Raw genomic sequence first — 21,294 nt, forward strand, 5'->3', positions numbered from 1 at the left:
AACATGCCTGAGCAATTTCTTAGATAAATGTTCTGGTTGGCTCATGTGAAGTGCTTTAAAAACAAGGCACAACAGTTTCTGGAAGGGGCCTAGAAGGAGAGAAGATACCATATAGGGAGGGGCAGAGAGACGGCAGACAGTGGACGGAAGGAAGAGAGTAACAAGAAGATGAGGAAAGCAGAAACCAGAGAAGACAAAGGTAGAACAAAAATTTTCTATTTATTTGTTGCTCTAGGAGACATGTGACACTGTTTCTGTGGTGTTGCATTGTATGCAGAGACCAGCTTCTTGCTGATTCAATTTAACCTTTGTCTATGTATTTCTATTTTATCCCCCCTTTTACAAAACTGTGGAGCGTTTTTTAGCGCCAGCCGTGGTGGTAGCAGCTCTGATGCTCAGAATTCTATGAGCGTCAGAGCTGTTACCACCGTGGCTAAAATCCACACTACAGTTTTGCAAAAGAGGGAGGGGTTAGTTTGTGATGACATATTCCATACTAGGCGAAGGTGTTTTCGGTGTTCTGTGTGTTCGAAAGACATGGTTTTCTGTTAGGATTGACGGTATAGGATTGATCTGTACTGGGCTGGCTTGTTTAGTTTTACAATGGGTGTATTGATGTTGTACTGCTCACTGCATTATGTAAGATGCTGCCTTTTCCTAGGTACTCATGTGTGACGTGTGGCTTGTTACTAAAAATCATGTTTTTTATACAGATGCCAAAATATGATGGGCCCCTGGTGTCACATATGCTGCGTTTTTCTTTTATCAATTGTTTGTAGATTTTTATGTTGGATCTCCAGTTGTTCCGGTCAGACAATATTCCCGTTTTTTTCCTGATCCTTTCCAATCGTCTTACTGCTTGTTTCATTTTTAAGAGTTCAGTATCAAGTTAGATAGCTCTAAATCTAATAGATGCTGGCACTGTCATTTGTTATTCTATTGTCCATTGATACTTGCTTTTTGGAAATCAATATTAACTGATGATTGCAGTGGAACGCCAACGTTGGCCAGCGTATCGCTTTTGCTGCTTCAGGGTTTGAGGACAACACTGGCTGAAATCAAGGGCTTCTCCAGTCTCTGGCCAAATGTCCAACCCAGAACCTGTTCTGGTTCTCGTGAAGCGCTTGCTTGTTTCACAAAATGTGTGATCTGTGGTTTTTATAGCAGTTTTAAATTGACATTCTACAAAAAAAGGATGCCATAATTCCATCTACAGATGCACCTAACAGCGCCTGATGTCAAAATAGCTATGGTTTATGCTGGAAATGACCTTAGCCACTGATGAGACAAAGCCGGCACAATTTTTTGAGGCGTCTGTCGAATAGTTAAGCTCTGGAACGCGTTGCCAGAGGATGTGGTAAAAGCGGCTAGCGTAGCTGGTTTTAAGAAAGGTTTGGACAAGATCCAGGAGGAAAAGTCCATAGTCTGTTATTGAGAAAGATATGGGTGAAGCCACTGTTTGTCCTGGATCGTTAGCATGGAATGTTGCTATTTCTTGGATTTTTAGCCAGGTACTAGTAACTTGGATTGGCCACCGGGAGAACGGGCTACTGGGCTTGATGGACCTTTGGTCTGACCCAGTAAGGCTAGTTTTATGTTCTAATACAAGTTCCTGGAGGAAAAGTCCAGAGTCTGTTATTGAGAAAGATATGGGTGAAGCCACTGTCCTGGATCGGTAGCATAGAATGTTGCTATTCCTTGGGTTTTTAGTCAGATACTAGTGACTTGGATTGGCCACCGGGAGAATGGGCTACTGGGCTTGATGGACCTTTGGTCTGACCCAGTAAGGCTAGTTTTCTATTCTAATACAAGTTCCTGGAGGAAAAGTCCACAGTCTGTTATTGAGAAAGACATGGGGCAAGCCACTGCATGCCCTGGATCGGTAGCATGGAATATTGCCACATCTTGGGTTTTGGCCACCGGAAAAACGGGCTACTGGGTTTGATGGACCTTTAGTCTAACCCAGTAAGGCTAGTTTTATGTTCTAACACAAGTTCCTGGAGGAAAAGTCCATAGTCTGTAAATGAGAAAGATATGGGTGAAGCCACTGTTTGTCCTGGATTGGTAGCATGGAATGTTGCTATTCCTTGGGTTTTTAGCCAGGTACTGGTGACTTGGATTGGCCACCAGGAGAACGGGCTACTGGGCTTCATGGACCTTTGGTCTGACCCAGTAAGGCTAGTTTTCTGTTCTAATACAAGTTACTGGAGGAAAAGTCCATAGTCTGTAATTGAGAAAGATATGGGTGAAGCCACTGTTTGTTCTGGATCGGTATCATGGAATGTTGCTATTCCTTGGGTTTTTAGCCAGGTATTAGTGACTTGGATTGGCCACCGGGAGAATGGGCTACTGGGCTTGATGGAGCTTTGGTCTAACCCAGTAAGGCTAGTTTTATGTTCTAATACAAGTACCTGGAGGAAAAGTCTATAGTCTATTATTGAGACAGACTTGGGGGAAGCCACTGCTTTCCCTGTATTGGTAGCATGGAATATTGCTACACCTTGGGTTTTGTTCAGGTACTAGTGACCTGGATTGGCCACCATGAGAATGGGCTATTGGGCTTGATGGACAGTTGGGTCTGACCCAGTAAGGCTATGTTCTTATGTTCTTCCTGGAATAAGGCTTAAAATGGCGTGGCTGGTTCTACAGAAAGGCAATATATGGCCTTACCTATATACCCAACTGACAAAAAAGTCCCACCCTTCAACAGGGGAAGGAGGAGGAAAAGGATTTCAGAATCCTGCTTAGTGACAGGGAATAAACCTCAGCCACGTCTGACAAGGTTCCACGTTTCATTCATTGATCCTGAAAAACCGCCTCCTTCCTTGTTAATTTTTTTTACTTATAGTCTTTTTAATTGTTTTATTAATGATTTATCTTAAAATCTTCTTCATTAAAAATGGTCTTCAATATATCTTCAAGGTACTTCTCTTAAATGTTGCAGGCAGCCACAGCCTGACGGGACCTGTTTCGCCACAAGGGTAAGCTGCTGCACAATCCAGTGGATTTGTGAGTTCGAAGTTACCATTTGCAGAATTGGTTATGAATTTAACAGTTATGAGTGTGACTGGGGAGGAGAGTTAAGGGTTTGCAAGGGAAGAGGTCTTTGGTCTCCTGCGCTCCCAACCATTGACCAGGAGCTTCCCATGAGGTATCCCCAAAGAAGGCCGTCAGTGTTGACGTGTATGGAGAAGGCAGCGAGAATGAGCTTTAGGATTGAAGCAGTGAGGATTCCCGGAGAGGAGCAGGGCAAGTGCCTTCCATGAGACGGGATGCTAAAGAGAAATGGGGGTAATAGGGTGATCATAACAATGATCATATTTCTGTTACTTCAAAAAATGATGAAAAATTTTTTAAACCTATGTAAGATCTAAGCACCATGAATTAAAGTTTTTTAGTGATGAAATAGGTTTAAAAAATTTTTCATCATTTTTTGTAATAACTGGGAGATTGGGCTACTGGGCATGATGGACCTTTGGTCTAACCCAGTAAGGCTAGTTTTATGTTCTAATACAAGTTCCTGGAGGTAAAGTCCACAGTCTGTTATTGAGAAAGACATGGGGCAAGCCACTGCTTGCCCTGGATCGGTAGCATGGAATATTGCCACATCTTGGGTTTTGGCCACCGGGAGAACGGGATACTGGGCTTGATGGACCTTTGGTCTAACCCAGTAAGGCTAGTTTTATGTTCTAATACAAATTCCTGGAGGAAAAGTCCATAGTCTGTTATTGAGAAAGATATGGGTGAAGCCACTGTCCTGGATCGGTTCCATGGAATGTTGCTATTCCTTGGATTTTTAGCCAGGTAATAACAGAAATATGATAATAATTTTTATGATCATCCTATTACCCCCTTTTTCTCTTTAGCAACTATTTGATATGGGTAGGATGTTAGCTTGAAAGCCTGCGTCTGATTATTCAATGAGACTGGAGGCAGGTGAGAGAGAAACGCACGCTCCAGTCGGGAGGATGGACAGGGAGGTCTGGCAGCTGGGAGAGGGCCTGGCGGGATCCCCGGTGTGACAACGGCATATTTTCTTTTAGAGTTTTTTTTTTTTTTTGAATGCCTGTCTGGAGGAGAAGCAGAGTGCAGCCTCTACTAGAGCTACCAGTTGTGATGGCGATAGGAGGATATGAACTGCTATAAAGAGCTATCTGATTTTTAACAGATCGTGCAGTGCAGTAGTCAGCGCCCCGAGGTTGTTGCTTTCAACCCCAGCGCCGCTCCCTAGGCAAGTCACAGGGAAAGAGAGAGAAAATGCTGGGAGTACCTGTATGTAAACTGCTTTGAGTGTGGTTACAAGTCCCAGTCCCTTAATCAGGTTTCACAAAATCAATAATTGTAGCCCCATCCGCAGGAAAGAGACAGTCTAATTTGTACATATGCTGAGACACTGTTTGTTACTGAGAAGTTCAATTGTAAAGTCTTCCAGTTCGGTTTCTTCACCTCTGGAGTTAGTGGATTTTTCCCCCTTATACCCCACAGTTTACCGCAGCAAGTCTGGCTCCGACTTAAACCCACCCAGAATTTAATCTCTTTTTGTAATTGCCTGGTCCAGGTACCTGTCCCAAAGGGCTAGTTGGTGCCAGAGATGAGGGTTACAAACACATCTCAGATAACAAACTTTGGGTAGGATCTTCTTCTATAGAAAATCTATCTTGTATCTGTCTTAATATCTCCTCCTTCACCAGCCCACAAAATACGGGATTAACCCTGTATCTTCCCGTAGTGGCTTCTCAGCAGAGCATTCACATTGGCTCAAGCTTGGACAGATTTGCTTAAAGTTAAGTTAGATGGATCCAAAACAGCTAGTGGGGGAGGGGGTTTCTCTATTTATTTTTGATAGACCATTGAACTATCAGGAACCAAAAGTAGCTTGTTTCATGTTCCACAGAGGTGTCCCTGTTATTGAAATCTATTCGGCGGCTATGATCCTACTCGCATGGTTACTTAAAAGTCTGGAATCTCGTCCTTCTCCCTTTTCTAAATCCAAATTGTGCCTTGTCTAGACACAGTTCAACGACTGGCGTGATTCTATTTTTAATCAGCTCCACAAATGATATCGTATTTATATTGTGTAACCTCTGCACTCAAATGCTTTGTTGATTTTGGAAACTGAGATTAAGATATTAGCAAAGAAGCATTCTGGGAATATCTGATTTAACTCCTTTCTTACCTATAATCTGCTCCCTTTCTCTATTTCCCCTTCGTTGATCTCAGGTCTCATGAGTGAAGAATTCTTTTCCACCCTACTCTTCCCATCTTTCATTTCTTCCTCCTCTTTCCAAACTGGTAAATGGAACAAGACTTTAAGGAAAGGGTGGTGTAGTGGTACCCCCCCCCCCCCCCCACTGCTCCTTGTGACCTTGGGCAAGTCACTTAATCCTCCACAGCCCCAGGACATTAGATCGATTCTGAGCCCCCTGGGACCCTTCTGAGCTCCTTTGGGAGGACAGGCGAATGAAGTGATGTGATTTTGAACATTTAAAAACTTATTTATTTGATAAATTTGTTTAACTCTTTTGATGAGGTCTTTTTATATAAAATGTCGCTGTGATTTTGCAGCTTTTCTTGAGGTGAACCGCTCTGTACTGCGGGATACAAAAATAAAGTTATTATTAATATTATTAATTCGCCCTTAATTTCACGCTACCCTTCTTTTCCTTCAACTTCTTTAATTTCGTAAAGTACTATATAAGGGATAACAGCGGGATCTGGAAAGGCTCTCTTGCCATCCATTATCTCTCCCCCCCCACCTCCTTCCTCCTCTTGCCATCCATTATCTCTCCCCCCCCACCTCCTTCCTCCTCTTGCCATCCATTATCTCTCCCCCCCACCTCCTTCCTAATATTGATCACCACCCAAAGCTCACTTCTGTTTATTGGCAACCATAACATTCACCAGCTTAATACTTCTAGCCCTGTCCCTGCCATATCAGCAAGGGGCTGAGGGCTGGCATGTACCTCCAGGGTCACCTGACCCGAAGGAACAGTACCAGTATCTCAGGATAACTGCCCCTCCCCCCATTAAAAGAGGGGCAAAATTGTCGAGTAACAAATCCCACCCAACATCTTACAAATGTAGCTGATCCCTGGCAAACAACCCTAAACAGGCCACGTTTACCCAATCATGCCTAATCTGGGACTCCACCCACCTCCCTACCTGCCGGTTCACCTTAACCAACCCCCTAGTCCATCTCCGGAACTTGAGCCCACGAGGCCGGGGAATAATATCTGACCACGCCAATGTCATCCTTGGGAACCATGACAAGGCCACACAGAGATTGTCGTTAATCACATTGATGAGCTGCTACCCCATCCAGACATCAACATCATTGCCCCTAGATGTAGCAACAGCATATCCGGTCTCTGGGGATGGTAGCACAAATCAGCCAACAGGGGCAGATGATGGTACCAGTGCATGCCCCTCTGGCCCCACCAGGAAACTCAAATGACCCATCGCTGCAGATCCAAGTGCCTCCCGCCCAGACGGGTCCCTGCACACTCTTCGGCCCAGTGCATGAAGGCGTGTTCCACAATCCAGACTGAGCAGGAATGTAAAACTCGCATCTGCAAGGCAAATCCAAAACTCAGACTAGGACGGCATAAATCAGATGTGGTTAGTAAGCAGGTGTGATGACAGCATGCTCCAAGCTAGGCCTCTCCCTCCCCCCCCCCCCCCCCGCACACCCCCCATTTTCAGAATTCCTGAATATCCTCCTATCCCCCCTGGACACTCCCTACTCTCCCCCCCTCATTCAGGACCTCCCCTTAACACCTTCACTGCCCAGAGCAGCAGCCAAAACCAACATAGCCCCCAAACCAAGAGCCCATAGCTCTGGATCATACTCTATTCCTTTTTTTTACTTAAGAGGCATCCTGCTTGGCACCCTGCCCCACGTTCTGTCCTACCCGACACAGACGGATATAGCTCCTGTATGCCTAGGAGGACCATCTCTCTAACTGCCTGATACCCTCTGTGGACAGGCCCACAGAAAAAGCACTCATAGCCACCCCAATGTAGAAAGAGTGGGTGCCGATCTGGGATAGCTCCTCCCCATACTGAGGTAACACCTTCTGCAGCACAGCCAAAAACTGATATCTGGTAAGGGAGAACCATCCGCACAAATCAGGAGGGTAGAACAACTCAAAGGGCGGACCGCCATAAAGTCCCACAGCAGCGCCTCCGGACACAAGACACTACTTTCGATCTGATGTAACACTATCGTGGGTGATAGGCCGCCGAGGATCTGGCTGTCGCAGTGTGATTCGCCCCAGGGCTGCCAACATTCTGTATACCAAAAAACCCAATGCCTTACAAATGAAGGCAAACCCTTCCAGGCAACCCGACAGGGATTCCAGGACATAGTCGGCCAACAAGGAATCCGTAACAGGCCCCAGCAACCAGCCCCTCCACTCAGGAAGGAGAATACACTCCAGAAGTCCGCACTGAGTTGAGCCCAGATGGAAAGAGCCACCGAAAGCCTTAGCATCTCCCGGAGCTCTTCACGCCCAGGCTTCAGAAATGCTCCCGCATCTGCGATCCTTCCGCTCATGCTCTCGATGCGAACCTGTGAAACTCGGGGAATTGAAAACGAGACAGGGCATCAGCTATACCATTCTGCACTCTGGTACATGCCACGCCCTGATGAACAGGTTGAGGTGCAAACAGCGCAAAACCAGTTCCTTCACCAATGCAAGACACCGCACTGCCAGTCTATTCACCACCTCCACAACCCACATGTTGTTGCACCCAAAAACTATGTGCTGGTTACACAACCGCATGGGCCACAATTCACATGCCATGACCAATGGGAACAGCTTATGCAAAGTCACATTCCATGTGACCCCTCCCCCAATACCTCCAGGCCTCTGGCCACCGGGCCATGCATCAGTCCCCCTGACAATAAAAGCCAAAGCCCACAACTCCAGCCACATCAGAGAACAATTCCAACTCAAAATTGGACTCCTCCAATTGTTGGATCGGAAGCGTGCCATTGAAATCACTGAGAAAGCGAGCCCGCATCCATAAATTTGCCTGAATACCCACCGAGATCCACACAAAATGCCTCTTATCCTGCCGCCAACCACCAGGAGAAAGCCCCGCCCATAAGAAGAACCCGACAGAGAAAGTTCAAGGACCCCAGTAACGACTGAATCTCCTTTAGAGTAGATTTCTTAGCACAAATGACCTGAGAAATAAGACCCAATAGCTGCTGGACTTTACCCACCAGGAGCCTGGTCACCATCACATCTGAGTCCAGTTCCATCCCCAGGAATGTGAGGGTGGTTGCTGGTCCCTCCGACTTCTCCGCCACAAGCAGCACTCCGAATTCAGATGCCAACCATTCGAATGTGTTCTTCAGAACCCTGCATTCCTCTATACTGGCCACACTTATGAATAGAAAATCATGCAAATAGTGCACCACGGAGTCTGAGTGGGTGCTATGGACGGTCTCCCAATGTATAAAGGGGCTAAAGATCTTGAAATACGCACATGATATGAACCAGCCCAAAGACAAGCACCGGTTGTAATAAGAGTCTCCCTCGAATCGAAAACCCCAAAACGGATAAGACGTAGTGTGCCTTGGCAGCAATTGAAAAGTTGAGTCAATATCCAACATCGCCAGGAGCGCCCCTCTCCTTCCCCCCTGCCCTGTCCTAATAATGAGTCAGAGAGCGCAGTCAAAGGAAGCGTAGCATAACGAGCAAAGATCATGAGGAATGAGGTCATTAACCGACTTCCCACGGGCTGGGATAAATTGTGGATGAGCCAGTATTTCCCCTGTTCCTTCTTGGGGATCACCACTAGAGGAGAACCCATCATCGCCGGGAAGAGACGCAAGCTGAACGGAACCGCTATGTGTCCCCTACTAAGAGCCTCATGCAATTTTACCCAGACTACTGCTCCCAAAACGGAATCATGAAACCCTCCCCCAAACCCTGCTCCAACACTGCCGTTGCCTTGGCATTCACCATTTTCTCTCAAATGTAGGTCACACAACGTCCATGAAAGACGCAGGCAACGTACATACAGTGTGGCTTTTAGTTTTTAGCTGCTTTCCGAAAATGCCAGTCACGTAACTTGCACGTAAATTTTCGGGTTTATTCATTTATTTATATTTTTTATTTCCATCTCATTCTTATTATTTTTTACACTTTTTACTGTTCTAATGGATACTTATTTATTTATTTAAAAATTTATATACCGCATAAATACTCTGGGGCTCATAATCGAAAGAGAAAAACGTCCAAAAACCGGCCTAAGTCGGCACCTGGTCGAACATTTCTCAAAAACGTCCAAGCGCCGATAATCAAACTGGGTTTTGGACGTATTTCTAAACCACTTAGGCCCTCATAGTGCCGTTCAACATCCAAAGCTAAACGGGGCGTTTCGGGAGGCGTGTCGAGGGCGGGAGCTGGGCGGGACGTGGGCCGGCTTAGACTTAGTCGTACAGCATGTATAACCAAAAGTGATACAGCCCAAGATCGACAGAACTTGGACGTTGTGACTTAGACCATTTGAAACATGGTCTAAGTCACAAAAACCCACCTAAACTCATCAGATATGCACTGAAAACACATAAAACAAACCCCCACACACTACCCCAGTGGTCACCGACCCCCCCACCATAAAAATTTTAATCACAACTTTAAAATTTAGCCTCCAGACCATCATCATCTGGCCGCCTGGCATAGGAAAGCCTAGTCGTCCAGCACAGAGGCAGCTTAAGTCGTCTTGGGGGTGGGTTAGGGTCCCATAGAGAGGAGGACCCATGCCCATAAGCCCCTGTAATCACTGCATTGATACTTAAACATGTGCACTCCCCTATACACCCCCAAAACCCTTTTTTACTGGCATATAAGTGGCTCCTGTAGCCATAAGGGCTATTGGGGTGGTAGATAAGTGGGTCTAGGGGATTCTGGAGGTGGTTTGGGGGGCTCACCGTCACCTATAAGGGAGCTGTAGTGAGGAGAAGCCATGGCACCCTGTTTGTGCAGTTCACAGCAGTGCCCTGTAAGGTACCCCACTATTTAGGTGCCCTGTCTGGGTGTTCTGTCCATCACTTTGCAAGCCCCTCCCACGTCCAACAGGGCTTGTTCTAGACATTTTGGACTTGGACGGACAGTTGGACGAAAATGTGCTTTAAAGATCGACGTTTTAGCAACTTGGACGATCAGATCTTCAGGACGTATAATTGGACGATTTTCGAAAGTCAAAAGACGTTGGACTTCTCTTTCGAAAATGGGACTTAGGCTCTTTTTGACTTTGGACGACTTGCGAAATGGACATAAACAGACTTAGACGTCCCTTTCGATTATGCCCCACCACGCGGTTTGCAAAATTACACGCATACATATTAAAAATACTAAAAACATGTTTCAACAGAATAAACACTAAGAGTCGCGTTATTAAAACCTTTTTTCAAATTCATCCAACAAGATAGAAAGACAAACCCCATAAAAACATTTACAGGACGGTAAGGCTTCCGCAGCAAATAGCATTAGCACATGAAGGGTGTAGTATCTAATGTCCACAAACCCCATAAGAGACCATACTGGGTACGTAAATTTTGCATCTCATCTCTTTGTTTCTCACTGACACAGTCACTTAGTATCTCTTCAATCAGGTCTTGTTTCAATGTCTTTTTCTCTAAACTTGGCAGGTTGCAGATTCTCTATCACTTCTGGCCTTACAAATCTTATACACACTGAGTGGTATCTATTCTGACCTTCAACACTCAACACCATTGCCCACTTTCTGAGTACCATATTTAGCCCACATAATCACCACAGTTACGTCTATCAGACATGCTTACACATCAATTTATACCCAAAGGACCCCTGAGGAAGTCTATCAGGTCAAAACACAGACTGTGTTGGGTCCTCTTCAATATCTCAAATTGTGGATGTTTTTTTTTTTTTTTTAATTCTTTATTCATTTTCAAACTTACAATAAGTGTGACAATATGTCCAAACAAATTAACAATAAATATATCCCTTAGTAATCATCAATGGTACAAATGATATGCTCTTATCTCCCACCCTTCCCACCCTTTCCTATCATATAATCAATACCTTATACAATAAGTAACAATAAAATTACCCCCTCCCCCTCTCACAATTGAACTTTTAAATTTAAGGGAAAAAATGTCATCTAATCAGTACAATACTTTATTAATGGCTCCCACACATCTTGAAATTTCCTGAAACATCCGCTGTATTGCAATAAATCTCTCCATTTTATAAACATGACATAAGGAATTCCACCAAAAATTATAATTTAATCTACTCCAAATTTTCCAATTATACTTAATTTGTTGAATGGCAACCCCAGTCATTATCATTATAAGTAATAATTTGTTATTATTTGTAGAAATCTGACTTTTTGCTCTCATTGCCATACCAAACAGCACAGTATCATATAATAATGCCACTAGGTTGTCTAATAAACAATTAATTTGGTCCCAAATTGATTTCCAGAAATTCATAATAAATGGACAATAGAATAATAAATGATCTAAAGTCCCTGCTTTGAGATGACAGTGCCAACATTTATTAGACTTGGAGCTATCCAATTTTTGTAACCGAACAGGGGTCCATAATGCTTTGTGTAACAGAAAAAACAAAGTTTGTCTCATAGATGCAGACATTGTACATCTCATTCTCCAAGTCCAAATTCGTGGCCATTGAGACGCAGTAATTTGGTGCTTGATCTCAATGTTCCAAATGTCTCTCAGACCAGTGTTTAGTTTCTTTTTAATAAATCCATTCAGCAATTTATACCACTGTGCGGCCTGGTGACCCAAGAAGTCCGCCTGAAAGCATAAGAACTCCATACTAAAATGATTACTAAGGTTTTTCCATTCAGGGAACCCCGCCTGAATGGCTTGCTTCAGTTGCAACCATCTAAAACATTCTGATTTATTAAGACCATATTTATGTTGCAAATGTGAAAATTCAAGCATTTTACCATTAGAGATAATATCATCTAATAAACGTATTCCTGCTATCATCCAATGCTTCCAGGCGAGCCTTTCTCCGCCAATTTGAATCTTGGGGTTCAACCATATAGATTGATTTGTAGATTTGTGAATTGGAATAGTTGTTAAATTACTTACATAACGCAATGTTTTCCATGTATCAGCTAATATTCTGTTTTCTTTACTGTAACTAGGCATTTTGATACTGAGCACATGGCAAAGGCGCAATGGAGACATGAGTTGCCATTCTAGCCTCAACCAATCTGGGAGTTTTTCCATGAGCTCTGGGAGGACCCAATACATACCTTGGTGCAAAATATAGGCTTGATGATACCTATAAAAATTGGGAAAATTTACCCCTCCCTCTGAAATTGGCCTTTGTAAAGATACCAAATAAATTTTAAAAGAATGCTATTTAATTTTTTATAAAAGGACCCTTGAAAATAAACCGGCAACATACCCATCGGATAACAAACCACAGGCAAAATCATCATCTTAATAATTTGGACTCTCCCCCACCACGAAAGGTGTAAAGGATTCCATTGCTCACACATTTCCGTAACCTTCTGCAATAACGATTTTTCATTTATTTTCATTGTTTCTTCCATCGTATTTTTAATCCAAATGCCTAAATACTTTATTCCATCCTCCCTCCAAAGAAAGGGAAATGAATCAAACAAACCCTTTGTACAATGAACATTGAGTGGAAGAATTTCTGATTTGCTCCAATTTATCTTGTAACCTGAAAATTTTCAAAATTTCTCAATTATTTCAAGTAAGCAAGGAATGGTTGTCTCAGGATTTCTCAAATAGAGCAATATATCATCCGCGTAAGCCGAGACCTTATATTCTCGATCTCTACGAGGAATACCCTGAATCTCCTTCGCTTGCTGAATGGCTAATAACAAGGGTTCCAATACAATATCAAAAAGCAGAGGAGATAAGGGACAGCCTTGTCTAACCCCCCTCTGCAACCTAAAACCATCTGAAAAATTATTATTAATATACAATTTAGCAACAGGGGAGGTATACAATGTTTGAACCATTTGTATAAATCCTGAACCAATACCAAACCACTCCAACACTTGATACATGAAGGTCCATTCAACACGATCAAAGGCCTTCTCTGCATCGAGGGATACAGAAAAAGCCGGATCATTTAAGCTTTTGACAAATTCAACATATGCAAGGCAAGCCTAGTGTTGTTAGAAGAATGTCTTTGAGCAACGAATCCTGTTTGGTGCATTCCAATAAATAAAAGGGAGAGCTTTAGCCAAACGTATGGCCAAAGTTTTAGCTAAAAGTTTTCCATCTATATTAATTAAAGAAATAGGACTGTAATTTGAAACCAGTGTGGGATCTTTATTTGGCTTTGGCAAGACTATAGTTAATGATTCCGCCATGGTACCTGTAATACAACCTTTAGTTAGTTGAGTCTGATATAAATTTAACAAATATGGTAATAAGGTAATTTGGAATGATTTGTAGAACTCTACTGTAAAACCATCTCCACCTGGAGCGGATCCAACTCTAGGGACTGCTTGCAATTCTTTTCTAAACTTTCTTTTATATGCTCAGGAATTTTCGGCCCCTTAATTAAATTTAAAAATTCCAATAAGCATGGAAACCCAAGACACCAAAAAACTATTCCAAATATTAAAAGATCTAACTAACACCATACCCTATTTGACCACTAACAATAATTCCTCCCCTTCAGCCTCCCTCCTAGCTGAACACTTCAAGAATTAAATTACAAACACCAGAGCTACTCTCAATAGTAACCCAGCCCACCTAATTGAAGTCACAATACTTCCCACAGAAAATGAATCTTATGCTGCAGACAGAACCTGGTCCCAATTCCCTAAGATACATTGGACCGAATTCAACAAACTCTACAATAAGTACAGCCACGCATCCTGTGAACTCAACCACTGTCCGCCATATCTCCTGTCATCAGCGAGCACTAAGTTCCATACCTTACTCCTACACTGGATACAAACCATGCTCACAGACGCCATTTTCCTGACTGACCTCAGCAAAATCATCATCACCCCAATCCTAAAAGACCCAAAAAGACCAACAGATCACCCATCCAATTACAGACCAATTGCCTCAATACCTCTATTTATCAAACTAACAGAAGGATTAGTAGTCAAACTCCTCACCAACTATTTCGAGGATCATAATTTACTCCATCCCACGCAATCCGGCTTCAGAACTATCTTCAGCACAGAGACACTATTAGGCTCCCTTATCAACACAGCAAGACAACACCTCAGCATTTGAAAAAAAATGCTGCTCATACAATTGGACCTGACGGCGGCATTTGACCTGGTAGACCATAACATCCTACTGCAAATCTTGGACTCAATAGGCATCTCAGATAAAGTATACTCATGGTTTGAAGGTTTCTTAAAATCCAGAACATACAAAGTAAAATCAGACAAATAAAAATCCAAACCTTGGTCCAACCCCTGCGGCGTTCCACAAGGATCCCCACTGTCCCCTACTCTCTTCAACCTATATACGGCCTCTCTTGGCATTTACCTGAACAAACAAGGCCTAACCTCTTATAGCTATGCTGATGACATCACCATCCTCATTCCTTTCGACCAACCAATGCTCTTAATGTCAGACACACTACACAGAACTCTAGCTACAGTTACGACTTGGATGGAAAACCACAAACTGAAACTCAACCCAGACAAAACTAAATTCATCCTCCTAGAAAATAACAAAATCCCAACCATAACCAACTTAGAAATCAACTCTATCAATTACCCTTTACAAACTACCCTAAAACTACTAGGTATGACTATTGACAAAGGCTGCACCATGCAACCACAAATAAACAAAACAATACAGAAATCTTTCGCAGTAATGAGAAACCTTAGACAAGTCCGAAAATTCTTCGATAAAACACAATTTCAGCTCCTAGTACAATCTCTAAAACTAAGTATCCTAGACTACTGCAACATCCTCTACCTCCCCTGCCCTGCTATAATGATTAAACAACTACAGACAATTCAGAATACAGCTCTGAGACTCGTCTACTCACTGAAGAAACATGACCACATTACTGAGGCTTTTATCAACTCACATTGGCTTCCAATCCAAGAAAGAATACAATTTAAATTCTACTATTTAAAACTATAAATGGAGACATACCAATCTACCTGAATGACCGCCTCATCCAAACTACCTCTACCAGGCATAGAAAAACACACACCCCATTCACTTACCCCCCAATCAAAGAAGTAAAACAGAAAAAACTATATGACGGCCTACTAGCCACTCAAGCAGCAAAAATAGATAACCAAATCTCCAACCTATTGATAACTACCCCAGACTACAAGATGTTCAGAAAGGAAATAAAAACTATACTCTTCAAGAAATCCCTTAATAAAGCTTAATACCATGAACACCCCTTCTTACCTTCCCTTCCCCAACCCCTGATCCTTCTTATCCCTCTCTTGGAAATGATCTCTGATCTAACTTTGTAACCCTTCTTCCATAACTCTTTTTGTAATCCTCTTTGAACCGTAAGGTAATGGCGGAATAGAAATCTGTAATGCAATGTAATCCATCCTTTTCTTTATCTAAATAAGGCTCAGAAGAATACAGATCTTTATAAAAATGTAAAAATTGTTTTAAAATTGTTTGCCAGTAATCTTCCTGCCTTATTTGAATTTGCATAATACAATGCCTGTTGAGAAAATAAATATTTCCTTATCATTTTAGAAGAAATCTCATTATATTTCCCTTTAGCTTTCAAGAGATCCTGTAATATAGAATATTCCCATTTCTCCATTAATTTTGATTCCAATATCTTAATTTCTTGTTCTAACCTGGAAAATTGACTTTTAATTTGTTTTTTTAATATACGCTGAAAAAGAAATAATTTGACCTCTTATGGTTGCCTTAAAAGCATCCCATAAAGTTTCCACTGAGATATCTTCCGTATTATTTATTTGAAAATAATCATTTATTTTTAACTGAATTTTCTCAATAAAATTCAGTTCTACAAGCAATGCATTATCAAATCTCCACACAGATCTTCTATCTTCCTGGTCACTTATTTTAATTTTAATCCACACCCCACCGTGATCAGACAAGATAATTGGATCAATGGAAACTTGTGTTATTTGCTGAACTAATGCATTTGAAACAAATATATAATCTATTCTTGAAAATGATTTGTGAACATGGGAGCAAAACAAAAATTCCTGATCATTAAAATGAAATATTCACCATATATCCTTTAAATCACAATTTTGAACCAAATTATCCAACCCTAATGATTTCATAATTCTGCTAGGTTTTTTGCCCATTAAAGGATCTATAACAGCATTAAAAACCCCTGCCACAACTAAATTAGAAGCAGCCAGTGGTAATAATAATTGTTGTAGAGATTTGGGAAAAATTCAATTTGGTTCGAATTAGGTGCATATACATTGAATAGCGCCATGGTAGTATTTCCCAGATTCATATCTATATGTATCCATCTTCCTGAAGGATAAGCAGCAATTAATTTGAATGTAGCATTACATCTTTTATTCACCAATATTGCAACACCTGCTTTTTTCTTTACAGCTGGGGCATAAAAGCAATGTTTCACCCAATTTCCTTTTAATTTTTGAGACTCTAAGGCTGATAAATGAGTCTCCTGAATGTAACATATATCAATATTCTGTTGTTTTAAAAATAAAAGTGTTTTCTTTCTTTTTATTGGATTGTTGAGGCCATTAACATTTAGCGAAAGTAATTTAAACTCCATAAATATATTTATTTCCATCACCTGTGAACTTCAACAAATACTTCAATTTGTAATAATTTTCCTACACATAACTCATTTCCCTCAATTTACTATATAAAACAGCCCTCCCCTCTCTTAATTTCTTAAATATTATAATTCTATGATTCCAAAAACCCTTCCCTATACCCTCCCATATACCCTCCCTCCTTATATTACAATAACTTGAAGACATAAGCACAGACCGGCACCCCTATCCCTCCCATAATCATCTCTTTTAACTATTTCTCCTTTACTATAAAAATTAATCAATCAATATATTTTAAAACCCCTTAATTCCACTTTTAATTATATACCATACTTTTTACATAAAAATCATCATGAATTCGATTCAGTAAAGAAATGTGTAATTCAAAATTACATTATATTAACAAAATCATTCTAAATATCAGAAATACATGAGAATTTCCTTTACAATCCCTTCTAATAGGGGTAAATTGATTTAAAAACCATTATTGCATTACCATATTTCAATGTATCAACTCCAATTAAGATAAGAGTTCAATTTAATTAATTTATAAAATAAATTATTAGGTATGTTAAGCACCTAAATAATAATTAACCATCTCATAAATATCTTCAAATTATTTTAAACTCCATCAGATCTATAAGATTATTTAAATATCAATGATTTAAAATAAAATAAATAAGGATTTTCTTTTTAATATTATGACATCAGAAAATGTAATAATTTTCAAGTCTTATTTAAGATAATAGCAGTATAATATTATATATTTATTTTAAGAATTATCCATTGTAGTACTACACTATCTGTAATAACTTCCTCAATTTCTGCTAAATTCAATCATTTTTCTTAAAAGTAAAATCAAATATACTTAACATGGCCCATCATTTTGGCATTAATTAGTTTCATCATTACCATTTTTAGTTTGCTGCTACAGGGATCATGGTTAAAAAGGCCTTCGATTCTAAATCTAAAGTAAACAAACCCTCTGCAAAGTATCATTGTCCCTTGGTTTGTCTGTAAAACTGCTCTTTCTAAGGCACCAGAGCCAGCAGAATCTGTTCTTTCAGCAGGGCTAATATCCACGAGGACCCGGCCATTCTGTGCATCGGTACTCTGCGATGCCCAAAACCTTCACCCTCTCGGGTTCTGCCGTTTCCTCTGGTTCCACTATGAAAATTGTGTTTATGTGAGCAGGCACTTGGACATTGTCTGCTCCCGTAGCCTCTTTTGAACACCGGAAACCGGAAGCATTAAATTTGCCCAACACAAGGAAGTCAGCTAAACACGTCGTTGCAGCCCTAATGTTTCCATATGCCTCAGGAGCTACCGGAGCACAAAGTCCTCATACACCCCAGCGCCCGAGGTGAATGTTCCGCGCCGGCACCAGAAACCACAGGGAGGAGGTGAGCCGCTAACTTTTCTTTAGAGGGGAATTTCAGCCCATGCAGCAGCTCACCTGCAACTCAACCATTGTCTGTATACCAAGACCTGAAACTCTGTTCATCAGCGGAATCAGGACACTCCCTGGCTGTATTTCCGATGCAATTTTCCTGAAGGCCTCATTTGATGTTCCTCCCTCTCTCTCCCTCATTCCATCTGACGTCAGGTAAATATGAATATATGAATATTTATCTTCTTATTTTTCAATTCTAGAGTAGAATCCTCTTCAATTTTAATTTGAAACTCTTCTAATAGTTTATATAGTTTATTTAATTTTTGATTAAACGCTTTTTCGTTTCTTCAAAGCGTTGTACAGAATATAAAATAACATTACAGCAAAAAAGAAAATATAACATTTAGAACAAACTTTCTATAAACTACATAACTGACTATAGAACGTACTAGGTAATTATGGGCTGGCATGCAATAAACACAAATGGTAAAGGGGGAAAGAAATACAATTGGTAAAGTAAATGAAAGAAACATTTAAGGTAAACACAAAAGGAATTAGGGAAATGGGCATGAATTAAAAACAAATATTATTTAATCTCTAAAATGAGCCCCTTTTTTTTTCAGTTAAAAGCGTCGTTAAAAAGGAAACATTTTAAGTTGCTTTTAAATTTTTTTAAGTTTTTTTCCATTTTTTTTCCATTTTTTCCATTTTTTTCCATTACAGTTAATGAAGCAGTTGTAGTAGCTATCTTAACATCAATTGAAGTATATTGAAAAAATATTAACAAACCTTTTCCCTAAACCAAACTTTTCATATTCAATTAAAATCAATAAAAACAAAATTTCAAACATATCTTCCCTTGAACCAGTGTTTTAATTCCATGAAATAAATTAAATTCTAATTCATAGGTGTTTCTTGAGATGACAGAAAATCCTTAAGTTTTTCTGGATCATTAAACTGATGAAGTTTTCCTTTGTATGTGATTTTCATTAACGCAGGATAATATAATCCATACTGAGCTCCTATTTCTTTCAAAGGTTGTCTAAGTTGTAAAAAATTTTTCCTGACCTGGACAGTCTCTTTTGCAAAATCTGGGAGAAAGACCAACTTGGAATCTTTGTATTTTAGATTTTTTGCCTCTTTTGCAGCTTTTAAAATATCTAGTACTTGATGGAATGTAAATAGTCTTAATATTACAGTTCTAGGTTTTTCTTGATGTTGAGCATTTTTCTTTCCAATTCTAAGTGCTCTCTCAATTTCCAGTGCACCTTTAATTTTTATTGGAAGAATTTTTGGTATTGCATCTTCTAAAAAAGCGATCGTGTTTTTCCCTTCAGCACCTTCCTTTAAACCAATTATTCTTAAATTCTGACTTCTAGACCTATTTTCCATATCTATAATTTTTTTATTCATTTTCATCAAAATACAGTGGTGCCTCGCATAACAAACGCCTCGCACAGCGAACGCTGCGCACAACGAACTTCTTGTCTTGATTCGTACAACGGACTTCGTTTCACACAACGAAGTCGCCCGAGCTGCATGCTTCCGCGCAGTGTGCGTGACGCTACCGGCTACCCTCCTCCTCCTCCTCCATCAACCAAATGGGAAGTTACATCATGAGGGGAGAGGAAGGAGGAAGGAAGCAGTTGGCAGCATACGCACTGTTAGAGCCCCGTGGCTTGTGTTAAAGTTGTTTACAGACTTCAACAGCAGCGGGAGAAAGCAGTCGCCGGCCCTGTTTCGCCGATCGAGGGGGGGGCCCTGTTTCGCCGATCGAGGGGGGGCCCTGTTTCGCCGATCGAGGGGGGGCCCTGTTTCGCCGATCGAGGGGGGACCCTGTTTTGCCGATTGAGGGGGGGTGCCTGGTGTTGCCGATCACTGCGGGGGGGGGGGGGGGCGAGCTTTGGCAGAGGTGGGAGAAAGCAGTAAATGAGTGGAAGTTGGCAGGCCTGGGGATGGAAGGGCAGTCGAAATACGGTATGTTGGAGCAGGGGATGAGAGGGAGGGAGAGAAGGGGAAATATTGGACAAGGGCAGAAGGGATGCTAAATCATAGGGTGACAGGCAGAGAGAACAACAGGAAAAAGAGTGGAAGCAACCTTGAACCCTGAGGGTGAGGGAAGAGAGAGGTGGTGAGATGATTGATCATGGGGAGAGGGACAAAAGGGAATAGAGATGGGATAGGAAGATAGTGGAAGTAAAAGGACAGGGAGATGTCAGGAGAGGAGATTATGGGCTACAAGAATGGAGGGAGGAGATATGCAGGAAATTGTGAAATTGTGGGACCGACCAAGGGACGGGGGTGGCAAGGACATGAATGAAAGGAAGATAACTTCTAGCCCCTCACCGCTGTTGCTTTCCCGCTTGTGCCTGATGCTGACGGCACAAGTTCTTCCCACTTCCATCATCTGCCTTCTTCTCTCCCTCCCTCCATCCCAGGCAATTCACTGAGAGGGGCAGGATAACTGATGGCACTGCGCTTAACTGCCCTCTCTGTCTTTAAATTTAAAAAATGTGTGTTGTTTTAAAAAACAATTATGTTTTTAATGTATCTAAATAAAAATAATAACAAAAAATTTATCTTTTTTTTATGTCATCTTAGCATATTTTATGCTACAGAACGAATTATTTTTTTTAACATGTATTGTTATGGGAAAACGCGTTTCACATAACGAACTTTTCGCATAACAAACTTGCTCCTGGAACCAATTAAGTTCGTTGTGTGAGGCACCACTGTATTATGATCTTCCTTGACATTTTGTTGTATGTGTTCAAATTTTCCCATTCTATTATTTAATATATCAAACCTACTGTTCATAAGATTCATTTCTTTCTTCATTTCAATTAGGTTTAAATTGATGTTTCTTAATGCTTCCATTACCTCAATCATACTAAGGCATCCATTGGTAAAGGAACCTCACTGAAAGTCTGTGAATCCTCTTTTAATCTCTTGATCTTTCCTGTTGATCTGGCAGGAGTTTCTTGTAACTTTTGTTTAGTTGATGACATTTCCACAGATTTTAAATGAATCAGGAGAAAAATTATTGCTTTAAATCTAATATATGATGCTCAAAGGTGGGAGCTTGGCAGTTAGACAGCCATCCACCAAGCCTCCAGGTTCCGGAATAAATTGTAGAT

Source organism: Geotrypetes seraphini, chromosome 3, assembly GCF_902459505.1.
Source record: "Geotrypetes seraphini chromosome 3, aGeoSer1.1, whole genome shotgun sequence".
Taxonomy (NCBI): Eukaryota; Metazoa; Chordata; class Amphibia; order Gymnophiona; family Dermophiidae; genus Geotrypetes; species Geotrypetes seraphini.